Source organism: Palaemon carinicauda, chromosome 1 (genome assembly GCF_036898095.1).
Source record: "Palaemon carinicauda isolate YSFRI2023 chromosome 1, ASM3689809v2, whole genome shotgun sequence".
NCBI lineage: Eukaryota > Metazoa > Arthropoda > Malacostraca > Decapoda > Palaemonidae > Palaemon > Palaemon carinicauda.
This window is the reverse complement of record NC_090725.1, coordinates 144191311-144216415: the sequence shown is the minus strand read 5'-3', so window position 1 is coordinate 144216415 and position 25105 is coordinate 144191311. Positions and strand designations below refer to the sequence as shown.

Below are 25105 nucleotides of genomic sequence, written 5' to 3'. Positions count from 1 at the left end.
AACTATTATCACCGTTTTCTGCCAGCCATTGCCGCCACTCTTGCTCCCCTCTACGCCTCCCTCAAGGGCAAGCCAAAGGACCTGAAGTGGGGTCCCCTTCAAGAAGCAGCCTTCTGCAATGCAAAGAAGGCCCTATCAACTGCTGCGGCTCTCACTTTTCCTATCCCACACGCCCCTCTCCTTCTCTCCACCGATGCCAGCGACATCGCTATTGGTGCAGTACTCGAGCAGGTGGTCAAAGGCTCGCCCCGCCCATTGGCCTTCTTCAGCAGAAAACTGTCCAAGGCAAAATCGGGTTATTCTACCTTTGATCGAGAATTGCTGGCGGTGCACTTGGCTGTCCGTCACTTTCGCCATTTCTTAGAAGGTACGCCCTTCGTCATTCGCACAGACCACATGCCTCTGGTGCACGCCTTCACTCGACAGTCTGACGCCTGGTCCGCCCGTCAACGCCGACATCTCTCCGCCGTGGCCGAATACAATTGCACCCTCCAATACGTCCCTGGGAAAATTAATCCCGTTGCCGATGCCCTGTCAAGAAACACGTTGGCTGCCGTTCAACTGGGATTGGATTACAACGCCCTGGCTGAAGCCCAACGACAGGATCCAGAGTATCAAGCTTGTAGGACATCCTGCACGTCCCTCCGTTTGGAGGATTTTCCCCTCGAAAACTCCAACACCACCCTCCTCTGTGACGTCAGTACTGGTAGACCGCGACCTTGGATTCCTGCTCCCATGCGCCGACAGGTGTTTTATTTCATCCACGGCCTTTCACATCCCTCATGACGTTCTACTGCACAGCTGCTGAAGGCAAAGTTCATTTGGCACGGCATTTCTAAGGATGCTAAGGATTGGGTCCGTGCCTGTACTTCTTGCCAAACTTCCAAAGTACATCCACACACGGATTCAGGAGTGGGCACCTTTCCTCAACCTCAGCGTCGTTTCGCACACATTCACGTCGACGTTGTAGGCCCCCTACCCACATCACAAGGACATCGTTACCTGTTTACCGTCATCGACCGCTCCACTCGTTGGCCTGAAGCCATTCCCATGGAAACTGCAACGTCCGCCTCATGTACATCTGCCTTACTCTCTGGATGGATTTCAAGATTCGGTATCCCTGAGCATATTACTTCTGACAGGGGAACCACTTTCACCTCTCAATTATGGACGTCATTAGCGAATCTCCTGGGCATCACCCTACATCAGACAACGGCCTACAACCCCGCTGCCAATGGAATGGTTGAACGTTTTCATCGCACCCTCAAAGCAGCTTTGATGTCCCGCTGCAAGGATTGCAACTGGTTTACTCAGCTTCCCTGGGTCCTCCTGGGACTAAAGACCACTCCTAAAGACGCCCTCGACGTCTCGGCAGCCGAAATGGTGTATGGCGACCCGTTGGTCGTCCCTGCCGAGTTTTTTCCTTCTACAACCTCCTCCGACGATCTCCAGCGCATACGTCACGTCGTGGGAAAATTTACTCCGTGCCGCCAGACTTACAAGCCCCCAGCGAAGCATCACATACCAACGGACTTGCACTCTGCAACGCACGTCTTCCTGCGCAACGACACCAGCAAGCCACCACTAATGCCCCCTTACACGGGACCTTTCCTTATGATCCGACGCAGTCCGAAAGCATTCCTTCTAAACACTCGGGGCAAAGAAGACTGGGTCTCCATTGATCGTCTAAAACCTGCTTATCTTCTGCCAGATGACCCGCCTACAGTTCGCCTCTCTAGATCAGGGCGCCCTATTTAACATGTACAGTATGTCATTTTTAGGGGGGGAGCCATGTACCAACAGTGTTTCACACAATTGTACATAATTCCTTTTGTATATATTATGCTTGCATCTTCGCTCCTCCCTCGCACTAAAACGAACATGAAAATTCCTGTCTGGTTTTTCCTCTGTGATATTGTCTGTCTTGTGAACTTGTCATGTCCTGTTGCCTTGAGGTTTTGTATATAAGGAGTGTGTTCCACAACAATATAACTCAGTCGTTTCAATCTGCCTTTGATTTCACAACTCCTCTCTCGGCCCGTCACACTGCTTAATTGTACCTTTGGCAATTTCTCCATGAAATACTCGTTTTTGGTCATAGCATGTTATAGTAAACTACCCCAAACATATGCATAAAACCTCCAAATTAAATGTCAAATTTGACCTTGACCCTCATTTTCAAGGTCATTTGGCTATTTCATGTAGAAATATTAACATAGGCTAAAGGTGATGTTTTGTTGACCGGCCCCCCTTCCCATTGGCACATGCTCTTTTAGGATATGGGGTCAAATTTAACCCGTGACCTTCACACGACCTTGTAAGTGCCAATACTGCCAAATCAAATTTGACCTTGACCCTCATTTTCAAGGTCATATGGCATTTCATACAAAAAATTTGACGTGAGCTAAAAGTGATGTTTTGTTGTCACTCCCCTCCCCATTCGCACATGCTCTTTCTCAGAATATGGGGTCATATTTAACTCGTGACCTTCACATGACCTTGTAAGTGCCCATTATCTTAAAGTTCAAAGGTCAATTTCTCTATATTTGTAATTTTTGCCTATGTTTTACCTCCATATAGGCCTACCTGCTATTATACAGATAAATTGCTTTAGAATAGTTTGTTAACATAACTCAAAATTTAGTCAAGGGGTCATCAAGCCAATAAACCATTACACAATATCTTTTACTAATTGACGAAAGCATTTCCACACCTATTTTGCAGGGGAATCTGCGCCACTGGCTTTAGCCAGTTGCAGTCTAGTTATTATTATCATTATTATTATTATTATTATTATTATTATTATTATTACTTGCTAAACTACAATCCTAGTTGGAAAAGCAGTATGCTATAAGCCCAGGGGCTCCAACAGGGAAAATAGACCAATGAGGAACGGAAGAAAGGAAAAATAAAATTTTTGAGAAGAGTAACTACATTAAGATAAATATCTCCTACATAAACTATAAAAATGTGAACAAAACAAGAGGAAGAGAAACAAGACAGAACAGCGTGCCCGAGTGTACCCTCAAGCTAGAGAACTCTAACCCAAGGAAGTGGAAGACCATGGTACAGATGCTATGGCACTACCCAAGACTAGAGAACAATGGTTTGATTTTGGAGTAACCTTCTCCTAGAAAAGCTGCTTAATAAGGACCTAACCTTTAACAGCGACCCCAAGGTCTTAAAAGCAAAACTAATCTCTCCCCCCCCCCACACCGTGTTTAATTCAGCTTATTTCGGGTGATCTTGTTTTGAGAGTTGTAAAGGAAAGTGATCGAAAGAAACGGAATCCTCCACTAAGTAAAAAAAGACCCTGGTCGAAACGGCCAGTTAACTTTTGCACGGGTATCGGATATTTATTCGCTAATAAAAGTTTATACATTTGATTCCACAAGATTTGTTATATACCACTGAATTCGGCATTAAATACTCTTTATTCCAAAGTTTATATAAAAACATTTATCTCAACTTATATTTTCCTAAATCATGCCGTTTTGGTAGACGGACCTATCTCAAAGGAGGCGCAGTGAAGAGGTTAAACGATAAAATCTTGGAATAAATGTTGTCAGCAATTTACCGATTTTTAAAGCAAATTTTCAACAGTGTAAGATTTCAGAGGACCTTAATGTCATTCTTACGATTCTACTTAAACTTAATCGGTCCCACTTCACGCGAAACTTTGTTCATGATGCAGTGTTTACATTCTGTTAAACATAAAAATACAACTTCTGGCCGCTAGGACAAGGCAATCTACAACTAATATTCTATAGACATTGTCTACAACATGAAGAATATACTGGTTATGATAAAGCAGTGTAATTCTCTAAAACCTGAACCAAATCAGCCACTGTGGAACCCACGCAATTTGTTATATCGTGTACAGTACATTCTTTAAGTATCTGAAATATGCCGTAGCCCGTTCTAATTGCCAAATTCTGTCAATTAAAACATAAAAAGTTTTCAGGTTCTCTCATGAATGGCAGAGGCAAGGGACAGTAACAGTACCTTAGACACACCATTATTATTATTATTATTATTATTATTATTATTATTAGCTAAGCTACAATCCTAGTTGGAAAAGCAGGATGCGATAAGCCCAGAGGCCCCAACGGGGAAAGTAGCCCAGTGAGGAAAGGAAACAAGAAAAACAAAATAATTTAAGAACAGTAACATTAAAATGATTATATACTATATAAACTATAAAAACTTTAACAAAGCAATAAAAAGAGAAATTAGATAAAATAGTGTGCCTGTGTGTACCCTCAATCAAGAGAACTCTAGCCCAAGAAAGTGAAAGACCATGGTAGAGAGGCTATGGCACTACCCAAGACTAGAGAACAATGGTTTGATTTTGGAGTGTCCTTCTCCTAGAAGAGCTGCTTACCATAGCTAAAGAGTCTCTTCTACCGTTACCAAGAAGAAAGTAACAATTGAAAAGTTATACATATGATCAGTGCAAACTGGGACCAGGGAGGGCCAGGCAATGACTGCTGATGACTCAGCACCCCAAAACCCATCTTCCTTAGCACACAAGGATGGTGAAGTTGCAGACACTACTAGAAACTATCAAGCATGGTGAATCTCGAACCCCAATCCAGCAGACTGCTATGCGGGAGTTTTCAAAAGGTTACCAGAATCCAAGTTATAGGATTGGACTGAGCACACTATTCCTATTATCATCATCTTACGTGGATCTTTGCGAACTAGATAAGGACATTGGAGTCATATTGATGACGCTCTCTTGTAAACATCTAGAAAAACAATTTATTATAACCGTGAACAGCCATGTCAACGTTGCAATAACATTATTATTATTATTATTATTATTATTATTATTATTATTATTATTATTATTATTACTTGCAAAGCTACAAACCTAGTTGAAAAAGCAGGATGCTATAAGCCCAGGTGCTCCAATGGGGAAAATAGCACAGTGAGGAAACGAAAAAATTAAAGTAAAATATTCTAAGAAAAGGAAGAACATTAAAATTAATATCTATATACAGTAAACTATAAAAACTTGAAAAAAAAAAACAAGAGGAAGAGAAATAAGATAGAATAGTGTGCTCGATCGTACCCTCTTCATTGGCTATCAGTAAAGGCAAGAAGTATTTACAAGATGTCTTATGACTTACCAAGCAGTACAATTTGGTAAACCAAATTACATAAATTAATTTTTAAATGGCTTTTGCATTGACACTATTATGATTAAGACAGCGTAGATCGTCATAGATTTGAATGAGCCGAGATGTAATTTAAATATCGGATTTAGGACGTTTGCATCGTGTGCACCAAGAATCTTTAATAAGCTGACTGAAAATCTCAAGAACAGTGAAAGTCTGCAGAGTTTTAAGAAGAAATAAACCACCCATTTATTCACTGAATGCTACAACTTGGGTGAAAAGTGCATCAGACAAGAATACAGATAACTAAAATATGTACGAGGGACGCCCTACGGAAAGGCCCTACGGAGCGCTGCACCAGCAGCGGAGATGGTCTTGAAGACTACTTACAAGTAACAGAGTAACAAGAATGTAAGCACATCTTGGTCTCAATCCAGGATATTTGATTGAAGGTGAAGTATAGTTTGAAGGCCTCAATTTTGTCAAACTCGCTGGAAATCTTAAGTTTGAAGCTAAATTACAACAGGACAAGGAATGAATAATTCCATACATTACACAAGACAAAAGACATTTGAATACCGCCTGGAAAGAAAACTGGAAAACGTCAATCCCAGTGAAATAGGATAATAATATTCCCTTACGAAGCCAAAATGACTTTTTCAACTGGGAGAGCTGGCCAGCATATAGCGAACTTCTAACTCTGAGATTAAGTTAAGCACCCGGATGGGAATGTGAAGATGGGGGATGGGGTAGGGATCCATTATCCTTTTGAAACCCATTATAAAACAGAAAAGCACTCAGTGCAGACCTCCGCCAAGGCAGCTTATTTCTTGAAACCAGCTTGACTTTCCCAGAGTCATCTTAGACCACAGCCATATTTTTCGGTCGACCTTTTGCTCGACCTTGACCTTTGACCTAGAACTTATTTTGACTAATGTCTTTTTTCACGGAAATTTCCTGCTGCACATTTACACTGAATTTCAATGTGTAGCTGCTATAGAGTCCCTTGAGACCTAAACTGAGCTTCTTATTCCACCAAACACTTGTTTAATTGCACGAGCTGACATAAATACGACTTAATCTAAACCTATAAATAATGTTTCTGGGAATACAATATAAGGATCATAAACACGTCATAATGTGTCAAATGATTATATGATTAATACCTCCAAATAATTAGTTAGAGAGAGAGAGAGAGAGAGAGAGAGAGAGAGAGAGAGAGAGAGAGAGAGAGAGAGAGAGAGAGAGAGAATGTCGTCAAGGTAGGTACCAATCAAAACTGAATTGAACTAGAAAAACACTCAGGAGCAGGCCTCCGCCAAGGTAGCTTATTTCGGCCGACCTTTTGCTCGACCTTAACCTGTGACCAAGGACTTTCAAAAATTAAACCACTTCCACGTTTACACTTAAAAATTAAATCCTGAAAGTTTCACTACTCTGAGTAAAATTCTGGCCAGGAAATTGTTCAAAAACATAAACGGAAAAACGGACAAACAGGGGCGAAAACATAACCTCCTCCCAACTTCGTTGGCGGAAGTAAAAATGATATCTTTAATCTACTTCTACGCAAAGATAGGACCAAGTGAGAACCTGCGCTGGGTTGACTTTGTTGAAAGACGGAAGTGCCCTTGTCAAAATCTGGCCTTGAATTTTTATATTAGAAAAAAAAAAAAACTAATTTTACAGACTCTGGAACTCCCAGCTGCTGACATAATATATTTAATTTTATTACTTCCACCAGCGAAGTTGGAAGGCTGTTTTACCACCTGTTCGTGTGTTTGTTTGTGAACAGCTTCATGGCCACAATTTTAATCGTAGAGTAATGAAACTTGAAAGGATCAACTGTTGTAACAAGCTGGAAATTATTAAATTTTGGAAGGTCAAGGTCAAAGGTCAAGGTCATGACCGCGGTTAAGCAAAATGTCCAATTCTCGTTATCAGCCATAAGTTTGGACATCGTTGTCTCAGACTTCAAACTTGGTTCATATTTGAGAGTTTGAAAATCCACGCCAATTAATACATTTCAAGGTCAAAGATCAAGGTTAATGTCTAGAAAAAGGACGAGAAATAAGCTGCCGGGCCGGGGGTCTGTGCACTACTGAGGGCCCCTCTAGTTACGTTAGTTTTACTCTGAGCTAAGAATATTGCAAAGTTGCTACTGACACTGTTGAAGGACACCGAAATCAAACAGTTCTAACCTAAGCACTACTACTGCGGGTGATCCACCCATGAACGTATCAAGTTTGCTAACAAGATATTTGTTAAATAACAGAGAGAGAGAGAGAGAGAGAGAGAGAGAGAGAGAGAGAGAGAGAGAGAGAGATTTTCAGTCCATCCGCGGAGACTCCATTTGCTTTTTGGGTGGAACAATTTAGTTTAAACATTTAGCGTGTTTTTATGATGTTGTCTAACTTATTCTTGAACTCGTTTACCGTGTTACTGTTTACTACATCCACTGGAAGTCTATTCCAAGTATTTGCTATTTTATATGTAAAGAAATTACCACAAAGAGTGGTGTTGTATCTTTTCAATTCCAGTTTGAATCCGTTACTTCAGGACTGATTTGTGCTAAGCGTGAAGAGGTTGTTGTAGTCTACATTTGATTGCCTCCGTTAGCTGAGAGAGAGAGAGAGAGAGAGAGAGAGAGAGAGAGAGAGAGAGAGAGAGAGAGAGAGAGAGAGAGTTAGTTTTGGGAGTAACTAGTGGGCGTGGCTGATAATGAAAGCTGCATAAACTAGGTTGTAGACACTAAGGAAAGAATTTTGAATCTATTCATCTGACAAAAACAGGAGAGACTAGCGAATGGTGAATTTCCTAGGGCTATCGTTATAATTATTATTATTATTATTTCTAGCCAAACTACAACCCTTGTTGGAAAAGCAGGATGCTATAGGCCCAACGGCTCCAACAGGGAAAAATAACCCAAAGCAGGATGCTATAAGCCCAAGGGCTCCAACAGGGAAAAATAACCCAGTGAGGAAGGAAAACAAGGAAATAAACTACAAAAGAAGTGATCAATAATTAAAATAAAACATTTGAATAACAGTAACAACACTAAATAGATCGTTCATATATAAACTATAAAAACTTCAAAAATAATGTGTGAGTGAAAAGGTATAATTTGGTCTATTCATAAAATATTGAAGTATTTGTTATATGCGTATGTTGAAGAACTCACTGACAGTATTTACATATCAACACATAAATTATTTTGTATGTATGTATGTTTACTCTACGTCAGAATAACTCATACACCATCATCAATAATAATAATAATAAGAATAGTGAAGTGGGGAATATGGGGAAAGGAAGAGTACCCCTGGATTTAATCCAGCTTATAGCTCAAAGGCAGGTACTCGGGATGGGAAAGATTATGGAAGTAGGGAGAAAGAGAAGTACAGGAGAAGAATAAAAGAGAGGGGCAGACCCTCTTGCGATATTAGGGAATTGGTATTAGCTAAAAATCCAATCACATCAAATTCACGGTTCCTTCTTACGCTTTTGAAGGGCAAAATATACCAAAACTAGAGGGGTGCTCAGTAGAGCGCAGACCTCCACCGAGGCAGCTTATTTCTCGACCTTTTGCTCGACCTTGATCTTGACCTCTGACCTTGACATGTATTTTCATGCACTCAAATATGAACCAAGTTTGAAGTCTCTGTGATAATGATGTCCAAACTTATGGCTGATTACGTGAATTGGACATTTTGCTTTACCGTGACCTTAACTGTGAACTTGACCTTGACCGTGAACTTGACCTTGATCTTTGACCTTCCAAAATATAATCCTTTACAGCTTTTTACATAACAGTTAATCCGTGCAAGTTTCTTTACGATTGAAATTGTGGCCAGGAAGCTGTTCACAAACAAACACAAACAGGAGCGAAAACATAACCTCCTTCCAACTTCGTTGGCGGAGGTAATTAAACAAGTCTTTTACGACATTTCATCGCCACCAACAGTTTTTGCAACCTTCAAAAATGTGAGAAAATTCGCATTTTTTTCTCCCGAATCAAATCAGAATATGTAACTGGAACCCAGTACTGTAATTTTCCAGTAAAATATTGATTATATTTTACGAAAATGCGGCCTTCTAATTTCATCACTGGCTTTAAAAAATGGAATTTAGGTCTAGAACCAGGCACTGATAGGCTAATGTCTCCGTTTATTCCTCTACCAACAACTATGATTAACAACTAGACTGTAATGCTGTCAACTTGGAACTCCAAAACAGAAAAAGACTGTTGAGCAATCTCACAGATTTGGAACTTATCACGCACTAAAAAATAACGATTTTGTCAAACGTCAATATAAAAAAATTCCTGGCAAATTCAAGTCTTGTAAGAAAATCGCTGTTTATTTAAATTCCTAAGAGTTAAAAGTCATAAAAATTCGAGAAAGCGTCAGAAAAATCAACCTGAAAAGTATATGCCCTTACCCCCATCAAAGGTTTGAAACCCGCTCATGAAGGACAAAGGCAAGGGACAGTGATATTGCCCTACCAAGCGGGACAATGCTCTAGAGACTGACCACATATAAATAAGATCAGCACCCAAGACCCTCTCCACCCAAGCTAGGACCAAGGATGGCCAGGCACTGGCTGCTGATGACTCAGCAGACAGACCTATAAGCTCCCCAAACCCTCAATCAGTTGTTCACAAGGATGGTGAGGTTGCAGCGACCAAAGGGACTAAAGGTCCCTTTACTTGGGGATAGTTTACTAGTTCCAGTTTACTGACATCAACAAACTATCCCTGTGCAAAAGCAAAGTGTCCTCGTGCAAACGCTTACTATCCTGGAAAGTTTACTTGCCGCTAGTTACTGGCGCCAGTGAACTATTCCCGTGTAAACTGGCCTTAACGAGTTTGAGCGGGACTCGAACCCCAGTCCGAGGAACACCAGTCAGGGACGTCACCGCATAGGCCAACCACACCCTAGTTAAAAGTAATTGTTTAAAAACCTGGACCTTCTTTTCCCAAGTATATGGAATTAATCTTTTACCGGCGAAAAATACATTCCTAGACAAGCCCTTAGAATTTCCCTAGATGAGAAGTAACAGTGTTTACCAGCAATAATTATTTGACACTGTTGCATCTTCTATTGCTAATATAAAATGTATTGACTTTTCATAAATTCCTTTATGATACCAGATAGATTAACAAAATATTGACATTACTTGTGTTTTGATTATAATATGTGCTCTGGAAGATAAATTAATAAAACTATAGTTATATTAAGTGTTACAAAAACCAGAGCTTACCAAAATTAAGTCAATCATAGAAATTATTATGAAATAATCTTAACCAAATTTAAATTGTTGTAATTAGAAATTATTATAAACTAACCTTACATATTGAAACCAAATTTCAATTGTTTTAATCCAGTATTTTTATAAACTAACCTTACCTATTAAAGCCAAATTTCAATTGTTGAATATTTACCTATATAGAAAACGATTGCTAAATTCTGATTGACAACGGGGATGTTTGAGTGCTAAAAATCAATTTTCCTTCCTCCGAAAACCTAGACAGATTGGATATTGATCATGTACCCAAGTTTTAAGCACTGAACTGCAAAAAAATGCCCGATTTGTGGACAAATACCCCCAAAAGTGGGGCCCTTGGTCGAAAATTTACTTCAGCCAATCAGAGACCTCCACTATATTCAGCATTGATTTCTTGTATTTTAGCAAGAAAATAATGACTTGATTCACTGGTACACTATTTAAAAGGTTAAAAGGTGTGTGGTTTCAGTTTCACATGAATAGATACTCACCAGAACGTCAGCCGGACAAGCCCAACCCCACAAGTGCGGTGCCCAGTATAAACAGAATTTCACATCTAATATACAAGTGAATCAAAGTAACTAAAATACAAAGACCTAATATAATTGAATCTAAAAGTCTTACATTACAAGAGAAGTATTGAAATCTACGCAACCAACCAGTCAGTACTGATGCCACATGCTCGTGTTACATTAAAGGAGCCGAAATCCTTTAATATGTACCACCGCCAGGTTTCCACATGCAGAAGTCACCAGCCAGGAGACACAGAAGGATATTTAGATTTTCAGAATAAAATATGTACTAATAAATGAGATGCAAACTTGTTTTCAAATCGACTTCGTGTCTCCTGGGGGACCATCATTACCGACTGGATTTCTTATTAACAAAATTTCCTAGCTTTTTAAAGTCTCGGTAATACCCTCTTACCTGTTCATGCCAATCACACCATCTGCAAAAGAGAAAAATACATAATTAGTATCAAATATGAAACTGATTGTGATCAGCAAATTTTCAATGGATAATATTCCACTAACATGATAACTAATAATGATTTAAGTTTTTAAGGAAAATTATTTATTTTCTTGTTTTTTCTGAGTTACGCTAAGGTAGATTTGATAACTGATATTGACTACAGCATATAATTCTTCAAATATTTGAGATTGAAACTTTTAACTTTTGTACATGACATAAAATCTAGCGAATCCTACTGTGTCCCCAAGCTTTTCATAAACATTCTGCAAGTAACATTGTAAATAATTAGTCAAGTAGATAAGTAACCAATTAAGTAAGTATATATGTAGCCAATGATTTTTTTTTTTTTTTTTTTACTTTTATTAAGAAAATATACAGTTTACAAGTTCATTTTTACAAATACATATTTATACAAACATATAATTTATATTTTGATATTGGTTTTCCTGATGTGGTTTATAATTCATCATTGGCATATACTAACATTAGTCATATTAATATTTACATAACAAAGACTAGCTGATAATGCAATAAATCAAGATTACTATAATTTATATACTTTAAACTTCAATTATCATTAAGGAATTTCTCACATTACTTTACTAATTTTTATCCAAATTAACATATTCTTTTGTAAAATGTAAAAGACATTTATCCTCTAGTGTCTTGAACAATATAAATCTTGTCTTGAATATTCTACTTTTAATAAAGGAGATCATACTTAACTCATCTGCTGAGGGCCTTACCTTATGAAGGTACCAGATCCCAATTATAAATTCACTTATTAATAACATTGCTGTGTTTCTGTCTCTTTTAGAATAGGCCTGAAAATCCAATTTTAAAACCTTTAGAAAACTTTGTGTGTGTATTTTACAAACCTTGTTCAAAAATGTTTTAATCCAATTCACAACTGTTCCTCTAAATCTACAAAAATATATTAAGTGCATAATTGTTTCAGGCTCTCCACAATTACCACACAAACAACTTCGTGGCTGTATTTAAACAATATTTCTCTATTTACTGGATCAATCCACTTGTTATTAAAATTTTCCCATATTATATTTCAGTTAAACAACGGATAACTTTCTTCAATACTTGGCAGAACTGATTCACCTCTCAGCATGTGAGAGTAAATGTGTTTTAATTTCAGCAAAGGGTAGGTCTTTACCTTTATTACAGAGTGAAATATCGTCATTATTTTGTCATAATATGGAGTGCTAAAAATGGTAGATTCACTAAATCTGTTAAAATCAACAATATAAGAAAGCCTCAGCTTACAATAATATGCAGCTATTTCACATCCCATTAATCTATTGATAATACTTTTGTAAAAGTTGTTGAAAAGCATACAATTGGCTTTCACAGTTAGATTTACAGTACCACATCCACCTTGACTCTTTAGAAGATACATAGTTTTCCTTTTAATAGGTTGATAATTCCCATTCCAGAGATATTTGAAGGTACACTTTTCTATGTACTTACCAATATCAGCTGGAATGGGAAATACCTGAGACACATACCATGCCTTTGATAATAGTTACATTAATTATTACACTCTTTTGGAATAAAGTTAGTCTTCGTTTATAAAGTGGCCCTATCATTTTTTAAATATTATCCTTGATATTTTCCCAGTTCACCCTTACAGATAGTTCATAATCATTATCATGGATTATACCTAGGATTTTAAAACTGCCCTGTTTCACTTCTATCCCTGTTTCTGGCCATTTGAGTTCGTCTTTCCACGAGCCAATTCCCACAATGTAAGTTTTCTTTTTATTAAGTTTCGCTCCACTTGCCTTTTCGTATTCATTAATAACCCGTGAAGTTTCCTCAATACCTTCCAACTTATTGACAATAATAGTGCTATCATCTGCAAAGCCAACCACTACAATTTTTAACCCCATTCGGGAGATCTGGAGAAAAAGTTCCCAACCTAACCTTCAGCATTCTATACAATGGTTCTTGAGCTATAACAAATAAAATCATCGATAATGGACAACCCTGTCGAACAGACTTGCCTATTAGAAAAGGGTCAGATATATAGCCATTTGTAGATATACAGCTTTTGGCATCCTTATAAAGCATCCTAATCAAGTTTACAAATTCTAAAGAAAATCCAAGTTTGTATAACGTTCCGAATAAAAAGTCCAGATTTACCATATCGAATGCTTTATACCAATCAAGATTTATCAGGGCAGCTTTCTTGATTTCATTTTTTTTGGAAGTATATTACATCTCTTAGCAAGGTGTTACAGATAATAATTGACCTTCCTGGGACAGCACAAAACTGTTCCTCTGATACGAAAAGAGATAGCACTGATTTTAACCTGTTTGCTAAAACCTTCGCTATAATCTTATAATCTACATTTAGCATAGTTATGGGCCTCCAGTTATTAAGATTACACTTATCTCCATTTTTTGGTAAAAGTTTATTAACACCTTTATTTGAGTCTTTCCACATTTTTAAAATTAGTAAATGAGAATTTCAGTACTTTCATAAGTTCGTTTTTTACAATGCTCCACATAGTTTTGTAGAATTCGACGGCTAATCCATCAACACCAGGACAATTCCCATTTTTCATTCCTGATATAGCTTCCCAAACTTCTTTCTCTGTTAATTCAGCCTTCAGGTTTAAGTTCATATCATCATTTATGACACTGTTCATATTTTCAAGAAATTTATATTTCAAATCAAAATCTATAGATTCTTCTTTATACAAATATTCATAAAATTCCAATACATACCTTTGTATAGACTTTGTGTCTGTTACATATGCACCCTCTTTTACACACAATTTATCGATACTAGTTTTTACATTCTTTTCTTTCTCAAGTAAATATGAAGATATTTTTTCCCCATACATTCTTATATTGACCCCTTCGCATATCTCATTTTCCATTACATTTATTCTGTCTTTAAGTTTCTCTATTTTGTAAAAGTTATTACAGTTTTCAGAATGGATCCAATAATTCCGCCTTAATTCTGCTTTCAGCAGATTCAGTAAGCCAAGTCTCTCCTGATTTATTGTATTTGAAACTTTAACAAAAAAGAGTCTAAGCTGATCTTTTGCATAAATCCACCAGTCTAAAATAGAATGAAACTGTACATCACCCATCTTTCTTTTCAAATAGCTCCAAAATTGAACAAAGTTTTCTATCACTACTGTATTTTTCAGAATACTTGTATTTAATTTCCAGTATCCCTTGCCAAAGCTAATATCATTGTCCATCTTAATCTTAACCTTAACAGAATTATGATCAGACCAGTTTAATGGAATATTTTCAGATTCACTTATATTATTCTTCAGATCTCTAACGTATATGCGATCAATCCTAGAACCATACTTATGCCTAACATACGTATATTCAATCAAATTGTTTTTCAAGAGCCACACATATTTAAGTTGTAAATCATTTTTCATTCTTTGAAGAGCTGTTGAAATTAAATGATTATCAGGATTAGTGCAATCTCTTTTGCTCGTTACGCTGTTCCAATCCCCACCTATGATCAAGTTTCGTAAATTGTGTCTCATGTAATATAACAAAACATTTAAAAACAGTTCCTCTCTTTCCTTTTTCTTATTTGTCCCTGAAGGGGCATACAGTGAACCCTCGTTTATCGCGGTAGATAGGTTCCAGACGCGGGCGCGATAGGTGAAAATCCGCGAAGTAGTGACAGCATATTTACCTATTTATTTAACATGTATATTCGGACTTTTAAAACCTTCCCTTGTACGTAGTACTGTTAACAAACCACCCTTTAATGTACAGAACACTTAATGCATGTACTACAGCACCCTAAACTAAAACAGGCACAAATATTAAAGGCGATTTTATATCATGTGTTTCCTAAACACCTAAAAAGCACGATAAAAAATGGCAACCAATGTTTTGTTTACGTTCATCTCTGATCATAATGAAGAAACAAACTCATTTAGTGTACACATATATGTACGTATGGTTAGTTTTTGCATCGATTATATTGATTATACAGTACTGTATGTTGATTTTTTTATTACCAATGTTTTAGTTTACGTATTTTTCTTAGGACTTCCAAATGAAATCTTTTTCTTTATGACGCCGCCTGAAACGACGGCGTGTACGCTCAGTAAACAACCACGCTCAGAACAAACAAGGCATTTAACGCGCATGATGATAGTGATAAATAATGATACAGTACATACAGTATTTACAGTAAAAGCATTTACAAAATATGTTACCTTACAAATATAAATTATACAGTACTTGTACGTAGCAAAGCAGGAAAACAATTTGAGAGAGAGAGAGAGAGAGAGAGAGAGAGAGAGAGAGAGAGAGAGAGAGAGAGAGAGAGAGAGAGAGAGAGAGAGATTGTTTTACGTACGTAAATGTAAATTTTAAACAAAAAAAATATGATAGGTTACAACATGTAGACTTTTAAAACCTTCCCTTTAACTTAATGCATACAGTACGTACATTACTAAACTATAAAACAGGTTAAAGTAAAAAATAAAGATTGTTACTGTACTCACCACGAAAGAAGTTCAAGAAAAACTTGAATGACGATGGCGATGAATTTGCTGCACAGTAGAAATGATGATGATGAAGCTGATGATGTGTTCTACTGTGCAGTCAATGATAGTATTTTACGTCTCTTCAGACGGAGGTGTCTTTTCCTGGGACACCTCTTCAACTTCTTCAATTTCTTCCGAAGGCGTACTAGCAGGAGGAACTGGCTCTTTTTTGCGAGGCTGAAAAAACATTGTGATCGGAAGTTGTTGCCGCTGCTTCTTTTTTCGATCCAAGAGCATCCTGTAGGGAGTCGTGATGTCATCAACCTTGTTGCAGAATTGCATCGAGCGAACCATATCCTCGTCCCACTCTTGCAACATTTCTTTCGCCTCCTTCATATGGTTGCAGAACTTGGCGAGCCGTTCTAATGTTAAGCCCGTTTCTTCGACATTTTCTTGGGTCTCTTCCTGGGTACCCTCACTCTCTTCCTCACTTGCCGATTTCGTCAGGTCTTCGAGGTCTGCGTCAGTTAGGGGCTGGGAATGGCAGTCCAACAACTCGTCGACGTCTTCAGTCGTCATGTCGCCAAACCCGTCACCCCCAATTATGGCAGCCAACTGCACAGATTTCCGTATTGCAGAGTGTTGGATTTCCGACGGAGTAAATCCCTTGTCGTCGTAAACAATATCGGGCCACAGCTTCTTCCAGCTCGCATTTACGGTTGCAGGTTTCATCTCTTGAAGTGCCTTTTGAATATTCTGCAGGCACGTGGCTATGGTGTACTGCCGCCAGTACGCCTTCAAGTTGAAGTCTTCATCCTCGTCATCTTGGGCAGCATCCACACACGCAACGAGGTCCGCCAAGGTATTCTTCGTGTAGAGGGCCTTGAACGCCCTGATAACCCCCTGGTCCATTGGTTGAATTAATGACGTGGTGTTGGGTGGCAGGAACTCAACCTGAACGCCCTCACGCGACAGGTCAGTTGCGTGTCCACCAGCGTTATCCATAAGGAGAAGGATCTTGAATGGCAAGCCCTTCTCTAAGAGATATTCATGGACTTGCGGGATGAAACACTGGTGGAACCAGTTGGAGGTCAGCATCTTCGTAATCCATGCTTTTTGATTATGCATCCAGTACACGGGAAGGAGATTCTTATTTTTGTTTTTCAAAGCGCGAGGATTTTTCGACTTATAAATAAGCCCCGGCTTTAACAAAAATCCAGCAGCATTGCCACACATCACGAGGGTAACGCGATCCTTGAATGCCTTAAAGCCAGAGGCTTTGGCTTCCTCTTTGAACAGGAAAGTTCGCGACGGCATTCTCTTCCAAAACAAGCCGGTTTCATCCATATTAAAGACTTGTTCCGGCTTGTATCCACCTTCAGCGATAATGTTCTTGAAAGTCTGGTTCACGTAAGTTTCAGCAGCGGCAGTGTCAGCGGAAGCAGACTCCCCATGCAGGGAAACGCTTTTCAGGGCGAAGCGTTTCTGAAACTTCGCGAACCATCCTTTGCTTGCGGAAAAACGTTTCTGAGGCTGGGAATCAGTGGATGTCCCTGGTTGAGGATCATCTGCATCATCATCATCTTCAGCATGGTTGCCGTCATCCTCTTTAGGTTCCTTTGCAGCAAAATTCTCATACAAGCTCAAAGCCTTTGTTTGGATGGTGTTCGTATCCAACGCTATGTTCTTCTTCCGGCAGTCGGCAATCCACACAGCTAAAGCACCTTCCATGCGTACGATCGTTTTATTACGCGTTGTAACGACTCGCTTCGCTGATCTGCTAAAGGTGATTGCAGCAGTCTTTCTAATGTTCGCCTCGTCCTTCTTGATGTAGCGAACGGTGGATTCGTTGATGCCAAAATGGCGGCCGGCGGCCGCGTAACTTCTACCATCTTTTAACATGTCGAGAAGCGTAACCTTCTCAGCTATCGTCATCATTCTTCGGTGGCGTTTAGGCTCACTACCAGCCTTACTAGAAGCAGAACGCTTGGGAGCCATTGTAACAGAAAGTTCAACAAAAAGTTCAACTTAAAACAGTCGCACACAGCACAGATTAAACTTCACAAAGTTAAGAACGTCTACTCAGCAATACGCGGAAAGAGAAAGTGAACGATGCAGCCCCGCGAGAACTTTGATGCTGCGGGTAGAAGATGCGGGCAAAACACCAATCACAGGCTAGATAACAAAACTTGAGTTTTGATTCGTCATCTATCAGCGCTTGAACCAATCACAACCCGTCTTAGTACTATGGCGCGTTGGTTACTCATAGAAGATGCCCCCGCGCATACTGAACGTACGTAGATTAAGTACAATACAGTACCGTAATAATAATAAATAATGATAATAATACTGTACAGTAATAATAATAATAATAATGATTAATAATAATAACAATAATAATTTTATTAACAACAACAACAATAATAATAATAATAACAATAATAATAAAAATTTACGTACGTACGCTATTTTACGCTCTCTCTCTCTCTCTCTCTCTCTCTCTCTCTCTCTCTCTCTCTCTCTCGTACGCTTACAGTACTTATTCGAAATGTGATTTTTGCAACAAAGAATATTATTGGATGCAGTACTGTACTACGTACGTATACATACAAAAGATTCATGGAAAAGAAGCACATCCATTACAGTACACACCATTCTAATATGGTATGACTGCATCTGATTTGCGTTTCATGTTCGATTTAATTTTACTACGTACTGAATTATCGTATGATCACATTCTCTTTTCGTGTTTTATTTCTTTCTGTGCTGAATTATATATCATATGTAATGCAATGAACAATCAGTAAGAGCAGATATTACTAATTACAGTATTAATGGAATTACAGGTAACAAAATATCGTATTTGGTTATCTTCAGATTTCGCGGTATTTTCGAATTTTCCGGAAAATCCGCGATATGTATATATATATGGGTTATGGGAAAACCCCGCGAAGTGGTGAATCCGCGATTGTCGAACCGCGAAGTAGCGAGGGTTCACTGTACACATTTATTAATAGAAAATATGTTCCTTGATATGTACATTTTACACTGATTATTTGGCCCTTTACATCCATCTCCTGATTCAGAACCTTCACTCTTGACTTTTTATTGAAGAGGATAGCAGTGCCTCCCTTCAACAAGACAGTTGGATTCAATATTATATCGCAATGCTTTTCAACATACTCAAGTTGCGAAATATCTGTGACATTGTGTTCTTACACAAATATTACATCCAAATGATAAAAGTACATAAAATCAATCAATTTACTTTGCTTATAAGACATACATAATCCATTAACATTAACAGTTGCTAAATTTAAGTAAGTGAAGGTTAAAAATATAAGAAAGAAAATCTAAATCATTCATCCAATTTGAAACGTTTATTCACTGGCAATCGATTCATCTCGTCTTCAGAACTACTTTTAGTTTCATCAAACACTGATGTATCCTCGCCCATGTTCGACTCGGAAAGCACACCATTATCCTTTGTTAGCCTCAGACGAATGCCTTTGCTTGATTCGTCACTAATTGTAGCTTGCCACATTTCGGTGTCAATTGTGTTACCAAGGATGAAAACACTGTTTATTGTAGTTTCCCCACCACAGTCCACATTATTCTCTTCATTATCTTCATATTCCTGAATTTCACTTATCACCTCTTCGATTGAGTCCTCCTTATTTTGTACTACACATAATTGAACGTCCATTTCCTTTCCAATGTCTGTCTCGTCTACGTTGATTTCTGCTTCAACTGTCGAAATAACGAGTCCTTCGTCAGGTGATGCGGGAATTTCCACAAGCCTTCCAGCTCCTTCCTCATCTTGTCTTTCGTTGTCCGTTTCCACTTCGTCCATTCGTCCATCGTCAGTCCTCGTCGCGGTGGTCGTTCTGATGCTTTCATGGCCCAAGCCCGAATTATCGTTCCTTACTTCTTTTCCATTAGCCGATTTGGCTCCACCTCCATGCTCATCTTCCCTTCCATTATTATTCGCGCTGAATGAACTACTCTTTCCATTCTTAGGTATTTCAGGGAAATCTCCCTCATTAATAATGTAATTACTCTCACTAATATTCAAAATGCAGTCCTTTACTAGATGACCTTCTTTCCCACATTTGTAACATGTTCTACTCTGTCCACTATATAAGAAGGTTAAATTATAGCCACCAATATAAATTGATGAAGGGGAGGTTTTCTTTAACTCGCATCTTTGCTGTGCGGACGCCATTGAATAAACCCTCAAAGGGCCCAACTGCAAATTTGTTATGCCTTAAGTGCTCTACCTTTCATTACCTATTCAAAATAGCTATTATCACTTGATCCTCCATCTCGATACATACAAAACTTGTGAACTTAAATTTATAACCTTCACAGAGTCTGTTTCACTTAACTTTATAACTTTATCCTCGAAATTCTTCAAAACATCGGCAAATACATTTGCAGAGATTAGCTTTACCACAATCTTATTTCTATTTATATTCTGAACACCTTTTATGTCGCTAATTCCTAATTTCATATGATTAAACAACACATTACTAACACTTTCCATGGTCACATAAGGCGCTGTAAAATGCAGGCCAAAGGAGTCTTTCCTCCTGAGAGCGTGGTGTGTATTATAAGCCATCTTAACTAACCTGTTTTTATGTTTTGATTAACTGCCAGTTCTGTTTCCTGGAAACGGAGGGAGAGCAGGAGGGAGACACTACGAGCCCCTAACCCCCGAGGCAAGTCGCCTCAGGGCATACTCGTTCACCGGTCAAGAAGCTGGTTCGCCAGGTGTGTAATCAAAAGTAAATTTGCCTAAATTACAACACTGTCTTGGCACATATAACACTAAAAACGCACCGCTAGTATCACATCGCTTTTATACACTGCTAGAACAATAGAAAAACGAGAAAGAGCCCATGGTATAATCTCAAAATTGAGAAAGACAGGAGCACTTGAAAACACGTCTTCCTTCTTTGCCCGACCAAAGTGAAGTCCACTAACATAACTAATAATGATTTAAGTTTTTAAGGAAAATTATTTATTTTCTTGTTTTTTCTGAGTTACGCTAAGGTAGATTTGATAACTGATATTGACTACAGCGTATAATTCTTCAAATATTTGAGATTGAAACTTTTAACTTTTGTACATGACATAAAATCTAGCGAATCCTACTGTCTCTCCAAGCTTTTCATAAACCTTCTGCAAGTAACATTGTAAATAATTAGGCACGTAGATAAGTAACCAATTAAGTAAGTATATATGTAGCCAATGAATTGAGTAGATAAGTAAACGATTAAGCAATAAGACAGGTTAATTTGAAGCTGTTGTAGTATCGTAAGAAATACAAGAATAATAAAGGCAAACACCGTTCAAGAAATTGATCTAATTTTGCAGCCAGTTCATTGAGATGTGATTTCAAATGGTCATTCCCTTTTTAAGATCATTTAACAAAAGGAAATATAATAAAAATAATTATCCAAACAAAAATATAAATCAAATAAGAGAAAAATAATATTTTGGACGGTGTTATTTGTATGTTTGTAAAAAAATGCCGTAACATTTTAAATGGTTGTTTACTTAAAAATCAGTTCTTAAGATTTATGACTTATATATTTTTGGAAAAAACAAGAATACACATTTTGTATAAATATGAAAAACGTTGTGTGACACTTGAAACATTAGCAACATCTTCATCCCTCCCCCGGCCAAGGAAACACCAGGTAACAACAGAGACATATTAAGGCTTTTAAAGTTATTAGGAAATAAAGGTTATTATTAATGGAAATAAGATAAAACCATCTTTGACATAGAGAGAGAGAGAGAGAGAGAGAGAGAGAGAGAGAGAGAGAGGAGAGAGAGAGAGAGAGAGAGAGAGAGAGAGAGAGAGAGAGAATTAAATTTACGAAAAATAATAGTTCAGATGAGGATAAAGCCGTAAATCACCAAAAATGGCGTTGCATTTTTTTTGGGGGGGGGAGGGGGGGGGGGGCAAATGCCTCAGAGGCCCCGGAGTGGGAGAGGTGATTATCAGAACACGACACTTGAAGGAGTTACAGAGACATATTAAAGCTTTTAAAGTTATTAGGAAATAAAGGTTATTATTAATGGAAATAAGATAAAACCATCTTTGACATAGAGAGAGAGAGAGAGAGAGAGAGAGAGAGAGAGAGAGATATTGCAATTGGTACTGGGTAGATTGTTGACTGTGATTAACGAGTAAGAAACTAAATTGTAAAATATTAAAAGGAAAATTAATAAAAAAGATCATGGCGCAAACAACGGGATAATCAAAAGCTACAAATACTTAATAACAACAAGGGCCAAGTTTCAACAACACTTGATATAGAAAGTCTCTCGAGTCCCACTTATTGATATTATTAATTACCTCTGCCAACGAAGTTGGGAGAAGGTTATGTTTTTTATGAGTGTGTTTCTTTCAACTTCGTTGGCGGAGGTAAAAATGCAGGAATATTTTCAGGCCTAATTCCAATGTGATGAGTCAACAAAGGCTGAGGTGTGAAAGGTCCCTAAGACTTCAAATTTTAACTGCCATTCCCTAAACCCTACAACGAGGGCAACAGGTTTGAAGGTTACTCATGAATGGCGAAGAAAGGGACAGTAACAATGTCCTTGCAAGACAATGCCCTGGAGATTGACCAAGTATACTTATGACGAGGGTCCAAGCCCCTCTACACCCAATCATGGACCAAGCCGACACAGGCAATAGCTGCTGATGGCTAAGCAGGTAGGCCTATGGGGTCCCATAGCTCAAAAGGATGGTTAGGTTGCAGACACCATGAACCCCAGTCCAGCAAATCGCCAGGCAGGGACGTTTCCAATAGGTTGCCACAAGAGAGAGAGAGAGAGAGAGAGAGAGAGAGAGAGAGAGAGAGAGAGAGAGAGAGAGAGAGAGAGAGAGAATTAAATTTACGAAAAATAATAGTTCAGATGAGGATAAAGCCGTAAATCACCAAAAATGGCGTTGCATTTTAAAGGGTCCAGTTTAAATCATGGTTCATCTTAAGATTTTCATCTATTAGGAAATTAATCTTACATATATAATAAACAGTAAGTGTTTGACTACACACACACACACACATTTTTCAGTAACGCTGAGGGACAGAGGATTAGTCATACCAAGGTAAGATGGAGTACCCCGAGAGGTTCACTCGGAAACCACTCTCTCCCACAAATTACCGAACCCGTGGGCTGTAGTCAGCAATGGAGAAGGGGTGGGAAGGATTGAATCTTTGTGTATGTATATGTTTGTGTGTGTGTGCATACGTAGGCTATGTGTATGTGTGTGTGTATGTCTGTATAAATATTTAGACATTTATGAAGACTAGAGTACACTAAGAGTAAGTTTCAAGAAGAAAATGAAAAAAAAAAAAAAAAAACGTTGTGTGACACTTGAAACGTTGCTGACACCTTCAACGTTCCACCACACCCCCGCTGCTAGAAACACTAGGTAGCCCACACAATACTTCAGACCACCGACCCATCCAGCTTGGGTGAGTCGGGCGGGGGCCGGGGAGGTGATTCGTGTAACAGGACACGAAGAAAATTCGTTATAGAGAGAGAGAGAGAGAGAGAGAGAGAGAGAGAGAGAGAGAGAGAGAGAGAGAGAGAGAGAGAGAGAGAGAGACTGCAATGGTTCCTGGGTACATTGTTGAACTATGGTTTTAAAGGTTTAAACGCCACTCATGAATGGCAGAGGCAAAGAACAGTAACATTGTCCTATCGAGCAGGACAGTGCCCTAGAGACTGACCATATACACATATATAATCAGCGCCCAAGCCTCCTCTCCACCCAAGCTAGGACCAAGGGGAGCCAGGCAAAGGCTGCTGATACCTCATTCCAAAATCCCCATCCTTAGCACACAAGGATGGTGAGGTTACAATGACTAAAGGAACTAACGAGTTTGAGCGGGACTCGAACCCCAGTCTGGCGTTCTCCAATCAGGAACGCTACCACATCGGCAATCGCAAGACTAAACTGAGAAATGTTACAGAAAAAAAACTAAAGGTGCACTCAGTAGAGCACAGACCTCTGCCGAAGCAGCTTATTTCTCGACATTGGCCTTGACCTTTGACCTTAACATGTATTAATTGGCGTGGATTCCATACACTCAAATATGAACCAAGTTTGAAGTCTCTGTGACAACGACGTCCAAACTTATGGTTTATTACGTGAATTGGACATTTAGCTTGACCTTCCAAAATTTAACCATTTCCAGCTTTTTACATAACCGGTAATCCCTGCAAGTTTCATTACTTTACGATTAAAATTGTGGCCAGGAAGCTGTTGACAAACACACACACACACACAAAGACACAAACAGGGGCGAAAACATAGCCTCCCCCTAACTTCGTTGGCGGAGGTAACGAATTATTTATAGTAATATTAATGTCCAGAAAAAAAAATAATGGTACATGCAATCAGCGGGAAATTGGAATAACTGAATCATCTATAATTTGCATTACGAGCCTCAAAAGATATCAAGCAGTATTTTTGAAACCTAAATGCTCCGAGGCTGGGACTCCCACGATTTTAAGCTTCAGATGCGGTGACCGACTTCGCCAAAATCGATTCCTGTTAGTTTGTGAATACATTTACACGAAAACTACCGTACCGATTATGACCAAACTTTGTAGTTGCGTTGGTTATGACCCAAGGATGAATCTGTGTAATTTTGGATAAGTACTTCGAAGTACAAGTACCCTGCAGCACTTTGAAAATAATCGCAATGTCGAGTAAATGGCAAATATTGTGTTACTGTGTATTTCACGGACCATGACACCCTCTTTTTTTAATATAACTAATGAACTAGGCTTCTGATTAATGTGAAACTGAAACCACCAGAGTTTGAGACACCGACCTAATTAAGAAAAATGGATTCAAGCATCTACTCCGCATTATTGTCTTACTTTATATAGAGAAATGTCATCTAAATTCTGTGGTTATGGCGAGAACAGAAATTAAGACCTGGCAACTAGGAGCAGAATGACCTATGTTAACTATGACGTGAGGCCCGTGACGTTTACACCTGCCACGCCCCCTCATTATATCAGTACAAGAAATTATATATAATTATATCTTTGATAGAGATAAGGTGTTTTTATTTTTCAATACAGGAATGCAGTCATTATTGTGTTGAAGTTATGGAATGATTGTTGAGGATGCGCACATAACATGGTCATTATAAATATTTAATATGGCTGAGGATTGGATGGAGGTGGAAGAATAGT

At 38.5% G+C, this 25105-nt stretch overlaps 1 long non-coding RNA gene across 2 annotated transcripts in view; it reads right to left on the bottom strand.

The window, feature by feature from the left end:
• LOC137643336 (uncharacterized) overlaps window positions 1–25105 on the bottom strand; it is a 123851-nt gene that overhangs the window by 82511 nt on the left and 16235 nt on the right. The window contains exon 2 of one of the 2 annotated variants that reach the window (XR_011044927.1): window positions 11334–11355. The exons of the other annotated variant lie outside the window; for it this stretch is intronic. This is a non-coding gene — a long non-coding RNA (uncharacterized lncRNA). The remainder of the gene's footprint in view (window positions 1–11333; window positions 11356–25105) is intronic. 2 annotated transcript variants of the gene reach the window in all.